We start from the raw sequence: 12,723 nt of genomic DNA on the forward strand, positions 1-12,723 counted from the left end.
CGTAATACTCTAGGTCAATCCACATTGTTGCAAATGGCAGAATTTCATTCTTTTTTATGGCTGAATGTATATACATATATACATATGTATATATATACAAATATGTATATATGTATATCACATCTTCTTTATCCATTCATATGTTGATAGACACTTAAGTTGCTTACATGTCTTGGCTATTGTAAATAATGCTGCTATGAACATTGGGGTGCATGTATCTTTTTGAATTACTGTTTTCATTTTCTTTGGGTATATACCCAGGAGTGGAATTGCCAGATAATTTGGTAGCTCTATTTTTAGTTTTTTAAGGAACTTCCATATTATTTTCCACAGTGGCTGCCCCACTTTACATTCCCACCAAAAGTGTACAAAGGTTCCCTTTTCTTCACATCCTCACCAATATGTGTTATTTGTAGACTTTTGATTAAAGTCATTCTGAGAGGTGAATTGATATCTCATTGTGGTTTTGATTTGCATTTCTCTAATGGTTAGAGATGCTAAGCATTTTTTCATGTGCCTGTTATCCATCTGTATGTCTTCTTTGGAAAAATGTTTATCAGGTCTTCTGCCCACTTTTTAATTGGGCTGTTTGTTTTTTGGATGTTGAGTTGGATGAGCTGTTTATATATTTTGGATATTAACCCCTTATCGGTCATGTCATTTGCAAATATTTTCTTCCATTCAGTAGGTTTTTCCTTTCATATTGTGGATGGTTTCCGTTGCTGTGAAAAAAAATTGTAAGTTTGAGTCCTATTTGTTTATTTCTGCTTTTATTTCTTTTGCTTTAGGACACATGTGCAAAATACTGCTATGATTTATGTCAAAGGGTGCTCTGTCTATGCTCTTTTCTAGTTTTATGGTTCAGAGCTTACATTTAGGTCTTTAATCCATTTTGAGTTTATTTTTGTATTTGGTGTGAGGAAGTATTCTAATCTCATATTTTACACATAACTATCTGGTTTTCACACCACCAATTATTGAAGAGACTGTCTTTTTCCCATTGTATATTCTTTCCTCTTTTGTCATAGATTAATTGACCATAAGTGGTTAGATTTATCTCTGTGTTCTCTATTCTGTTACATTGATTTCTGTTTTTGTGCCATCTTCTGTTTCTAATACTGTTTGATAGACAACTTTCAGCCAGTATCTAGTGCTCTTTTTGTTGCTGTGTGTCTCTGACCATGTTCTACTGGGTCAGAAAACTGCTTCTTGAAATGGATCCTGCTACCTAAAAGTGCTGGCACAACCCAGTCCAGGTTCCAGTGAGGCCAATGTGAACATTACATTTTAAAGCTTTTATAACCTTTGTTACTCTAGCCTTTGGATTCTTGATTCTATGAGCTTCATCTACAATAACAGCTGACCATTCCAAACTGCTAAGTTCATCCAGACACAAGTACAGTATTTCATAAGCCGTTACAGCAATTTCACATTTCCTCTGCTTTACACAAGTCGGTTCATTGTCTTTTTTGTTACCATGTAAAATAGTGATTCTGAAATATCCCCAGGTGTCCAATTCATCCTTCCAGTTGTAGAGGACAGAAAGAGGAGCAACTATTAAGAACATATTTTTTGCTATAAGAGAAGAGGTGCTCCTTTTTCATACTTTGTAGTAAAACCTCTGTCATTTTATTTTCAATATCTTCATGAGTAATCTATTTATGCAAAACTGCCACCAAAAATGAAATACCCTGTACTATTTTTCCAAGTTCCATATCATCACCAAGAATACTCCCTCTTCCTTGGATGAATTGTCCATAGATAAACCGGACTCCTTCCCTTTGGTAGTCTGTCAAATACCCATTAATTGTATAAGGAATAGAGTTTCAATCTTCAGATAAGAGAAAGCAATAGCAGAAGATGGAAATTTTCTGTCTAGGAAGTAAGGTTTTTCCAAATCTTCATCATCAAATATAAAATTCCTGAAGCAATCTTTAACAGTTCTTACTTCTTGAAATCTTTTGAGAAGTATTTTCCTTTCTTGAAAATCTGAATATAAGATGATGCAAATGACTTCCTATTTTCATCCACAGTGATAGATTTTATGAAGTTTTATGAAGTGATAGATTTTTATAAAGTTTTTCATTATCTGGAGAAGAGGAAAGACATCTTTCTCCTGGATGCCATGTATTTGCCAGTCGTTTCCACACCTGGTTTCTAGGCAGAAGGATCCGTCTGGCCAGGGGGAGGGGCCTGACAGTTTGGCTGCATTTAGCCCCAGGCCAGGCAGGAGGATGACAAGGAGGAGGCCAGTGGGAGGATGGTGGCCAATACCACTTCCTGCTGCCCTCTATACAGTGCCTCCCCCATGTGGCCCGTTAACATGTGACAGAGGGAACAAAGGAGGGGCCCAAGGCGATGAAGGGAGAAAGGACAGTGGCCAAGGTATGCTGTGGAAGCTGACAAGGCAGCACTCACTTAGTCCTCTAGAGCTCTGCCATGGTGGAGGACAACAGGTGGGCAAGTCAACCCCCTACCCTCCCTTTCAGTGTTGGGCCTCCCTTTACAGCACACTGCAACTTCGCAATTCTGAAATGTTTGTGAGAATTCATCAGTGAAGCCATTGAGCCATGAGCTTTTTGTTGGAAGGTTGTTAATTACTGATTCAATTTTTTACTGGTAATTTGTCTGTTCATATTTTCTATTTCTTCATGATTCAGTTTTGATAGGTTTTATGTTTCTAGGTATTTATTCATTTCTTCCAGACTGTACAATTTGTTGGCATATAATTATTCATAGTAGTCTCCTACAGTCCTTTGTATTTATGTGGTATCAGTTGTAATGTCTCCTCTTTCATATATAATTTTATTTATTTGTCTTCCTTTTTTCTTGGTAATCCAGCTAATAGTTTGTCTATTTTGTTTATGCTTTCAAAAACTAATTCCTAGTGTCATTGATCTTTTCTATTCTCTTTTTGTCTCTAATTTATTTCCACTCTGATGTTTATTTCCTGCCTTCTGTTAATTTTGGACTTAGTTTGTTCCTTTTCTAGTTCCCTGATATGTAAAATTAGGTTTATTTTAGCTCTTTCTTGTTTTTGTTTGTTTGTTTGTTTGTTTTTGGCTTTACAAGCTTTATTTCTCCTTCAATTCAGAGTTTATGATTTGTCTATCACTGATATCTTAAAATTAAGAAGGCACATTCTGTTTTATAATGTTACCAACAATTTAAAAAGAAGATTATTTTTTTAAAGATTTTTAGAAGTTTCATGTAATGTCTGAAACATTTATATTAACATGTTTCCATTAAAATAACCCAAAGAGAGACTTCTGGGAAGATGGCGGAAGAGTAAGTCATGGAGATCACCTTCCTTCCCACAGATACACCAGAAATACATCTACACATGGAACAACTCCTACAGAACACCTACTGAATGCTGGCAGAAGACCTAAGACCTCCCAAAAGGCAAGAAACACCCCACGTACCTGGGTAGGGCAAAAGAAAAAAGAATAAACAGAGACAAAAGGATAGGGACGGGTCCTGCACCAGTGGGAGGGAGCTGTGAAGGAGGAAAAGTGTCCACACACTAGGAAGCCCCTTTGTGGGTGGAGACTGCAGGTGGCGGGGGTGGGGTGAGCTTTGGAGCCACGGAGGAGAGCACAGCAACAAGGGTGTGGAGGGCAAAGTGGAGAGATTCCAGCACAGAGGATCAGGGCCGACCGGCACTCACCAGCCCGAGAGACTTGTCTGCTACCCCGCCGGAGTGGGCGGGGCTTCGGTCAGAGCCCAGGGAGAGGACTGTGGTTGGCGGCCTGAACACAGCCTGCAGGGGTTTAGTGCGCCACAGCTGGCTGGGAGGGAGTCCGGGGAAAAGTCTGGACCTGCCAAAGAGGCAAGAGACTTTTTCTTCCCTCTTTGTTTCCTGGTGCACAAGGAGAGGGGATTAAGAACGATGCTTAAAGGAGCTCCAGAGATGAACTGCGAGATGCGGCTAAAAGCACGGACCACAGAGACACACATGAGATGTTAAGGCTGCTGCTGCTGCCACCAAGAAGCCTGTGTGTGAGCACAGGTCACTATCCACACCCCCCTTCTGGGGAGCCTGTGCAGCCTGCCATTGCCAGGGTTCCGGGATCCAGGGACAACTCCCCCGGGAGAACGCACGGCGCGCCTCAGGCTGGTGCAATGTCACGCTGGCCTCTGCCGCCGCAGGCTCACCCTGCGCTCCGTGACGCTCCCTACCCCTTGGCCTGAGTAAGCCAGAGCCTCCGAATCAGCGGCTCCTTTAACCCTGTCCTGTCTGAGCAAAGAACAGACGCCCTCCAGTGACCTACACGCACAGGTGGGGCCAAATCCAAAGCTGAGACCCTGGGAGCAGTGAGAACAAAGAAGAGAAAGGGAAATCTCTCCCAGCAGCCTCAGAAGCAGCAGATTAAAGCTCCACAATCAATTTGATGTACCCTGCATCTGTGGAATAAATGAATAGACAACAAATCATCCCAACTTAAGGAGGTGGACTTTGAGAGCAAGATTTATTATTCTTTCCCCTTTTCCTTTTTTTGTGTGTATGAGTATGCTTCTGTGTGAGATTTTGTCTGTATAGCTTTGCTTCGACCATTTGTCCGAGGGTCCTATCCATCCATCTTTTTTTTCCCTTAATAATTACTTTTTTATTTTAATAACTTTATTTTATTGTAATTTACCTTCATTCTTTCTTTCCTTCCTTCCCTCCTCTGGACAACAAATCATCCCAAATTGAAGAGGTGGACTTTGAGAACAAGATTTATGATTTTATCCTCTTTTTCTGAGTGGGTATGTGTATGCTTCTGTGTGAGATTTTGTCTGTATAGCTTTGCTTCCACCATTTTTTCCAGGGTTCTATCCATCCATTTTTTCATTTTTTTCCTCTTAATAATTATTTTTTATTTTAATAAATTTATTATATTTTATCTTACTTTATATTATTTTACTTTAGCTTTTTTCTTTCTATTTTCCTTCCTTCCCTCCTTCCCTCCTTGCACCCTCCCTCCCTCCTTTCTGTCTTTCTTTATACTTCTACTAATTCTTTCTTTCTACGTTTTCTCCCTTTTCTTCTGAGCCGTGTGGATGAAAGGCTCTTGGTGCTAAAGCCAGGAGTGAGTACTGTGCCTCTGAGGTGGGAGAGCCAACTTCAGGACACTGGTCCACAAGAGGCCTCACAGCTGCACATAATATCAAAAGGTGAAAATCTCCCAGAGATCTCCATCTCAATACAAGCACCCAGCTTCACTCAACGACCAGCAACCTACAGTGTTGGACATCCTATGTCAAACAACTAGCAAGAGAGGAACACAACCACACCCATGAGCAGAGAGGCTGCCCAAAATCATAATAAGTCTACAGACACCCCAAAACACACCACCAGACATGGACATGTCCACCAGAAAGACAAGATCCAGACTCATCCACCAGAGCACAAGCACTAGTCCCCTCCATAAGGAAGTCTACACAACCCACTGAACCAACCTTAGCAACTGGGGACAGACACCAAAAACAACAGGAACTATGAACCTGCAGCCTGTGAAAATGAGACCCCAAACAGAGTAAGGTAAGCAAAATGAAAAGACAGAAAAACACACAGCAGATGAAGGAGAAAGATAAAAACCCACCAGAACTAACAAATGAAGAGGAAATAGGCAGTCTACCTGAAAAAGAATTCAGAATAATGATTGTAAAGATGATACAAAATCTTGGAACTAGAACAGCAAAATGCAAGAAACATTTAACAAGGACCTAGAAGAACTAAAGATGAAACAAACAATGATGAACAACACAATAAATGAAATGAAAAATACTCTAGATGAGATCAATAGCAGAAAAACTGAGGCAGAAGAATGGATAAGTGACCTGGAAGATAAAAGAGTGGAAATAACTACTGCAGAGCAGAATAAAGAAAAAAGAATGAAAAGAACTGAGGACAGTCTTAGAGACCTCTGGGGCAACATTAAATGCACCAGCGTTCAAATTATAGTGGTTCCAGAAGAAGAAGAGAAAAAGAAAGGGACTGAGAAAATATTTGAAGAGATTATAGTTGAAAACTTCCCTAATATGGGAAAGGAAATAGTTAATCAAGTCCAGGAAGCACAGAGAGTCCCATACAGGATAAATCCAAGGAGAAATATGCCAAGACACATATTAATCAAACTGTCAAAAATTAAATACAAAGAAAACATATTAAAAGCAGCAAGGGAAAAACAAATAACACACAAGGGAATCCCCATAAGGTTAACAGCTGATCTTTCAGCAGAAACTCTGCAAGCCAGAAGGGAGTGGCAGGACAGATTTAAAGTGATGAAGGAAAAAAACCTGCAACCAAGATGACTGTAACCAGCAAGGATCTCATTCAAATTTGATGTAGAAATTAAAACCTTTACATACAAGAAAAAGCTGACAGAGTTCAGCACCACCAAACCAGCTCTACAACAACTGCTAAAGGAACTTCTCTAGGCAAAAAACACAAGAGAAGGAAAAGACCTACAATAACGAACCCAAAACAATTAAGAAAATGGGAATAGGAACATATGTATCGATAATTACCTTAAATGTAAATGGATTAAATGCTCCCACCAAAAGACACAGACTGGCTGAATGGATACAAAAACAATATGCATATCTTTGTTGTCTACAAGAGACCAAATTCAGACCTAGAGACACATACAGACTGAAAGTGAGGGGATGTAAAAAGGTATTTCATGCAAAATGAAACCAAAAGAAAGCTGGACTAGCAATTCTCATATCAGACAAAATAGACTTTAAAATAAAGACTATTAGAAGAGACAAAGAAGGACACTACATAATGATCAAGGGATCAATCCAAGAAGAAGATATAACAATTGTAAATATTTATGCACCCAACATAGGAGCACCTCAATACATAAGGGAAATACTAACAGCCATAAAGGGGAAATTGACAGTAACACATTCATAGTAGGAGACTTTAACACCCCACTTTCACCAATGGACAGTTCATCCAAAATGAAAATAAATAAGGAAACCCAAGCTTTAAATAATACTTTAAACAAGATGGACTTAATTGATATTTATAGGACATTCCATCCAAAAACAACAGAATACACATTTTTCTCAAGTGCTCAGGGAACATTCTTCAGGATAGATCATATCTTGGGTCACAAATCAAGCCTTGGTAAATTTCAGAAAATTGAAATTGTATCAAGTATCTTTTCCGACCACAATGCTATTAGACTAGATATCAATTACAGGAAACGATTTGTAAAAAATACAAACACATGGAGGCTAAACAATACAGTACTTAATTAGAAGTGATTACTGAAGAAATCAAAGAGGAAATAAAAAAATACCTAGAAACAAATGACAATGGAGACATGACGACTCAAAATCTATGGGATGCAGCAAAAGCAGTTCTAAGAGGGAAGTTTATAGCAATAAAATCCTACCTTAATAAACCGGAAACACCTCGAATAAACAACCTAATCTTGCACCTAAAGCAAATAGAGAAAGAAGAACAACAACAAAAAAAAAAGATAGCAGAAGGAAAGAAATCATAAAAATCAGATCAGAAATAAATGAAAAAGAAATGAAGGAAACAATAGTAAAGATCAATGAAACTAAAAGCTGGTTCTTTGAGAAGATAAACAAAATTGATAAACCATTAGCCAGACTCATCAAGAAAAAGAAGAAGAAGACTGAAATCAATAGAATTAGAAATGAAAAAGGAGAAGTAATAGCTGACACTGCAGAAATACGAAAGATCATGAGAGTTCACTACAGCACTCTATGCCAATAAAATGGACAACCTGGAAGAAATAGACAAATTCTTAGAAAGGCACAACCTGCCAAGACTGAATCAGGAAGAAATAGAAAATATGAACAGAACAATCACAAGCACTGAAATTGAAACTGTGATTAAAAATCTTCCAACAAACAAAAGCCCAGGGCCAAATGGCTTCACAGGCGAATTCAATCAAACATTTAGAGAGGAGCTAACACCTATCCTTCTCAAACTCTTCCAAAATATAGCAGAGGGAGTAACCCTCCCCTACTCATTCTACGAGGCCACCATCACCCTAATACCAAAACCAGACAAGGATGTCACCAAGAAACAAAACTACAGGCCAATATCACTGATGAACATAGATGCAAAAATCCTCAACAAAGTACTAGGTAACAGAATCCAACAGCACATTAAACAGATCATACACCATGATCAAGTGGGGTTTATTCCAAGAATGCAACGATTCTTCAATATATGCAAATTAATTAAAGTGATACACCATATTAACAAATTGAAGGAGAAAAACCATATTATCATCTCAATAGATGCAGAGAAAACTTTTGACAAAATTCAACACCCATTTATGATAAAAACCCTGCAGAAAGTAGGCATAGAGGGAACTTTCCTCAACATAATAAAGGCCATATATGACAAACCCGCAGCCAACATTGTCCTCAATGGTGATAAACTGACATCATTTCCACTAAGATCAGGAAGAAGACAAGGTTGCCCACTCTTAACACTCTTATTCAACATAGTTTTGGAAGTTTTAGCCACAGCAATCAGTGAAGAAAAGGAAATAAAAGGAATACAAATCAGAAAAGAAGAAGTAAAGCTGTCACTATTTGCAGATGACATGATACTATATATAGGGAATCCTAAAGATGATACCAGAAAACTACTAGAGCTAATCAATTAATTTGGTAAAGTAGCAGGATACAAAATTAATGCACAGAAATCTCTGGCATTCCTATACACTAATGATGAAAAATCTGAAAGTGAAATCAAGAAAACACTCCCATTTACCATTGCAACAAAAAGAATAAAATATCTAGGAATAAACCTACCTAAGGAGACAAAAGACTTGTATGCAGAAAATTAAAAGACACTGATGAAAGAAATTAAACATGCTACAAATAGATGGAGATATATACCATGTTCTTGGATTGGAAGAATCAACATTGTGAAAATGACTCTACTACTCAAAGCAATCTACAGATTCAATGCAATCCCTATCAAACTACCACTGGCATTTTTCACAGAACTAGAAGAAAAAAATTCACAATTTGTATGGAAACACAAAAGACCCCGAATAGCCAAAGCAATCTTGAGAACGAAAAACAGAGCTGGAGGAATCAGGCTCCCTGACTTCAGACTATACTACAGAGCTGCAGTAATCAAGACGGTATGGTACTGGCACAAAAACAGAAAGATAGATCAATGGAACAGGATAGAAAACCCAGAGATAAACCCACGCACATACGGTCACCTTATCTTTGATAAAGGAGGCAGGAATGCACAGTGGAGAAAGGACAGCCTCTTCAATAAGTGGTACTGGGAAAACTGGATAGGTACATGTACAAGTATGAGATTAGATCACACCCTAACACCATACACAAAAATAAGCTCAAAATGGATTAAAGAACTAAATATAAGGCCAGAAACTATCAAACTCTTAGAGGAAAACATAGGCAGGACACTCTATGACATAAATCACAGCAAGGTCCTTTTTGACCCACCTCCTAGAGAAATGGAAATAAAAACAAAAATAAACAAATGGGACCTAATGAAACTTCAAAGCTTTTGAACAACAAAGGAAACCATAAACAAGACAAAAAGACAACCCTCAGAATGTGAGAATATATTTGCAAATGAAGCAACTGAAGAAGGATTAATCTCCAAAATTTATAAGCAGCCCACACAGCTTAATAACAAAAAAGCAAACAACTCAATCCAAAAATGGGCAGAAGACTGAAATAGACATTCCTCCAAAGAGGATATACAGACTGCCAACAAACACATGAAAGAATGCTCAACATCATTAATCATTAGAGAAATGCAAATCAAAACTACAATGAGATATCATCTCACACCATTCAGAATGGCCATCATCAAAAAATCTAGAAACAATAAATGCTGGAGAGGGTGTGGAGAAAAGGGAACCATCTTACACTGTTGGTGGGAATGTAAATTGATACAGCCACTATGGAAAACAGTATGGAGGTTCCTTAAAAAACTACAAATAGAACTACAATATGACCCAGCAATCCCACTACTGGGCATATACCCTGAGAAAACCATAATTCTAAAAGAGTCATGTACCAAAATGTTCATTGCAGCTCTATTTACAATAGCCCAGAGATGGAAACAACCTAAGTGTCCATCATCGGATGAATGGATAAAGAAGATGTGGCACATATATACAATGGAATATTACTCAGCCATAAAAAGAGGCAAAATTGAGCTAATTGTAATGAGGTGGATAGACCTAGAGTCTGTCATACAGAGTGAAGTAAGTCAGAAAGAGAGAGATAATTACCATATGTTAACACATATATATGGAATTTAAGAAAAAAATATGTCATGAAGAACCTAGGGGTGAAACAGTCATAAAGACACAGACTTACTAGAGAATGGACTTGAGGATATGGGGAGGGGGAATGGTAAACTGTGCCAAAGTGAGAGAGGCATGGACATATATACACTACCAAAGATAATGTAGATAGCTAGTGGGAAGCAGCCACATAGCACAGGGAGATCGGCTCAGTGCTTTGTGACCGCCTGGAGGAGTGGGATAGGGAGCGTGGGAGGGAGGGAGATGCAAGGGGAAAGAGATATGGGAACATATGTATATATATATATATAACTGATTCATTTTGTTGTGAAGCTGAAACTCACATATCATTGTAAAGCAATTATACTCCAAGAAAGATGTTAAAATGAAAAAAAAAAAAAAAAGGAAAGGAAAACAAACCTGTTTATGTGATATAACTACCCAAGGGCAAAAAATAATAATAATAACCCAAAGAAAGTTTAGTATTAGTTGTTTTTTGTTTGTTTGTTTGTTTTTATACTGCAGGTTCTTATTAGTCATCAATTGTATACACATCAGTGTATACATGACAATCCCAATCGCCCAATTCATCACACCACCATCCCCACCCTACCGCAGTTTTCCCCCCTTGGTGTCCATACATTTGTTCTCTACATCTGTGTCTCAACTTCTGCCCAACAAACCAGTTCATATGTAACATTTTTCTAGGTTCCACATACATGCGTTAATATACAATATTTGTTTTCTCTTTCTTACTTCACTCTGTATGCCAGTCTCTAGATCCATCCAGGTCCCAACAAATGACCCAATTTCGTTCCTTTCTATGGCTGAGTAATATTCCATTGTATATATGTACCACAACTTCTTTATCCATTCCTCTGTCAGTGGGCATTTAGGTTGCTTCCATGACCTGGCTATTGTAAACAGTGCTTCAATGAACATTGTGGTGCATGTGTCTTTTTGAATTATTGTTTTCTCTGGGTATATGCCCAGTAGTGGGATTGCCGGATCATATGGTAATTCTATTTTTAGTTTTTTAAGGAACCTCCATAGTGTTCTCCACAGGGGCTGTATCAATTTACATTCCCACCATGACTGCAAAAGGGCTGCCTTTTCTTCACACCCTCTCCAGCATTTGTTGTTTGTAGATTTTCTGATGATGCCCATTCTAAATGGTATGAGGAGATACCTCATTGTAGTTTTGTTTTGCATTTCTCTAATAATTAGTGATGTTGAGTAGCTTTTCATGTGCTTCTTGGCCATCTGTATGTCTTCTTTGGAGAGATGTCTATTTAAGTCTTCTGCCTATTTTTGGATTGGGTTGTTTGTTTCTTTAATATTGAGCTGCATGAGCTTTTTATATATTTTGGAGATTAATCCTTTGTCTGTTGATTTATTTGCAAATATTTTCTCCCATTCTGAGGGTTGTCTTTTTGTCTTGTTTATGGTTTCCTTTGTTGTGCAAAAGCTTTGAAGTTTCATTAGGTCCCATTTGTTTAGTTTTGTTTTTATTTCCATTACTCTAGGAGGTGGATCTAAAAAGATCTTGCTGTGATTTATGTCAAAGAGTGTTCTTCCTATGTTTTCCTCTAAGAGTTTTATAATGTCTGGTCTTACATTTAGGTCTTTAATCCATTTTGAGTTTATTTTTATGTATGGTGTTAAGGAGTGTTCTAATTTCATTCTTTTACATGTAGCTGTCCAGTTTTCCCAGCACCACTTATTGAAGAGACTGGCTTTTCTCCATTGTATATCTTTGCTTCCTTTGTCATAGATTAGTTGACCATAAGTGTGTGAGTTTATCTCTGAGCTTTCTATCTTGTTCCATTGATCTATGTTTCTGTTTTTGTGTCAGTACCATATTGTCTTGATTATTGTAGCTTTGTAGTATAGTCTGAAGTCAGGGAGTCTTATTCCTCCAGCTCAGTTTCTTTCCCTCAAGACTACTTTGGCTATTCGGGGTCTTTTGTGTCTCCATACAAATTTTAAGATGATTTGTTCTAGTTCTGTAAAAACTGCCATTGGCAATTTGGTAGGAATTGCATTGAATCTGTAGATTGCTTTGGGTAGTATAGTCATTTTCACAATATTGATTCTACCAATCCAAGAACATGGTATATCTCTCCATCTGTTGGTATCATCTTTAATTTCTTTCGTCAGTGTCCTATAGTTTTCTGCATACAGGTCTTTATTTCCTTAGGTAGGTTTACATTTGTTTGTTTTTAATTTTGGCATTTATCACAATGAACTTGCCTCTTATAGCTGCTCTGTGGTGTTCCATATTTTTTGGTGTATTGTGTTTCATCTTCATTTCTCTCAAGATACATTTTTAAAATTTATTTAATTTTTATTTATTTATTTTTGGCTGTGTTGGGTCTTTGTTGCTGCACACAGGCTTTTTGTAGTTGCAGCGAGCGGGGGACTACTCTTCATTGTG

General features: G+C 37.8%; 1 pseudogene; it reads right to left on the bottom strand.

Moving 5' to 3' along the window:
- Positions 1-1,136: 1,136 nt before the first annotated feature.
- On the bottom strand, positions 1,137-2,211 carry LOC132417968 (DNA excision repair protein ERCC-6-like 2; annotated as a pseudogene).
- Positions 2,212-12,723: the final 10,512 nt, after the last annotated feature.

The sequence above is a fragment of the Delphinus delphis genome, chromosome X (genome assembly GCF_949987515.2).
Source record: "Delphinus delphis chromosome X, mDelDel1.2, whole genome shotgun sequence".
NCBI lineage: Eukaryota > Metazoa > Chordata > Mammalia > Artiodactyla > Delphinidae > Delphinus > Delphinus delphis.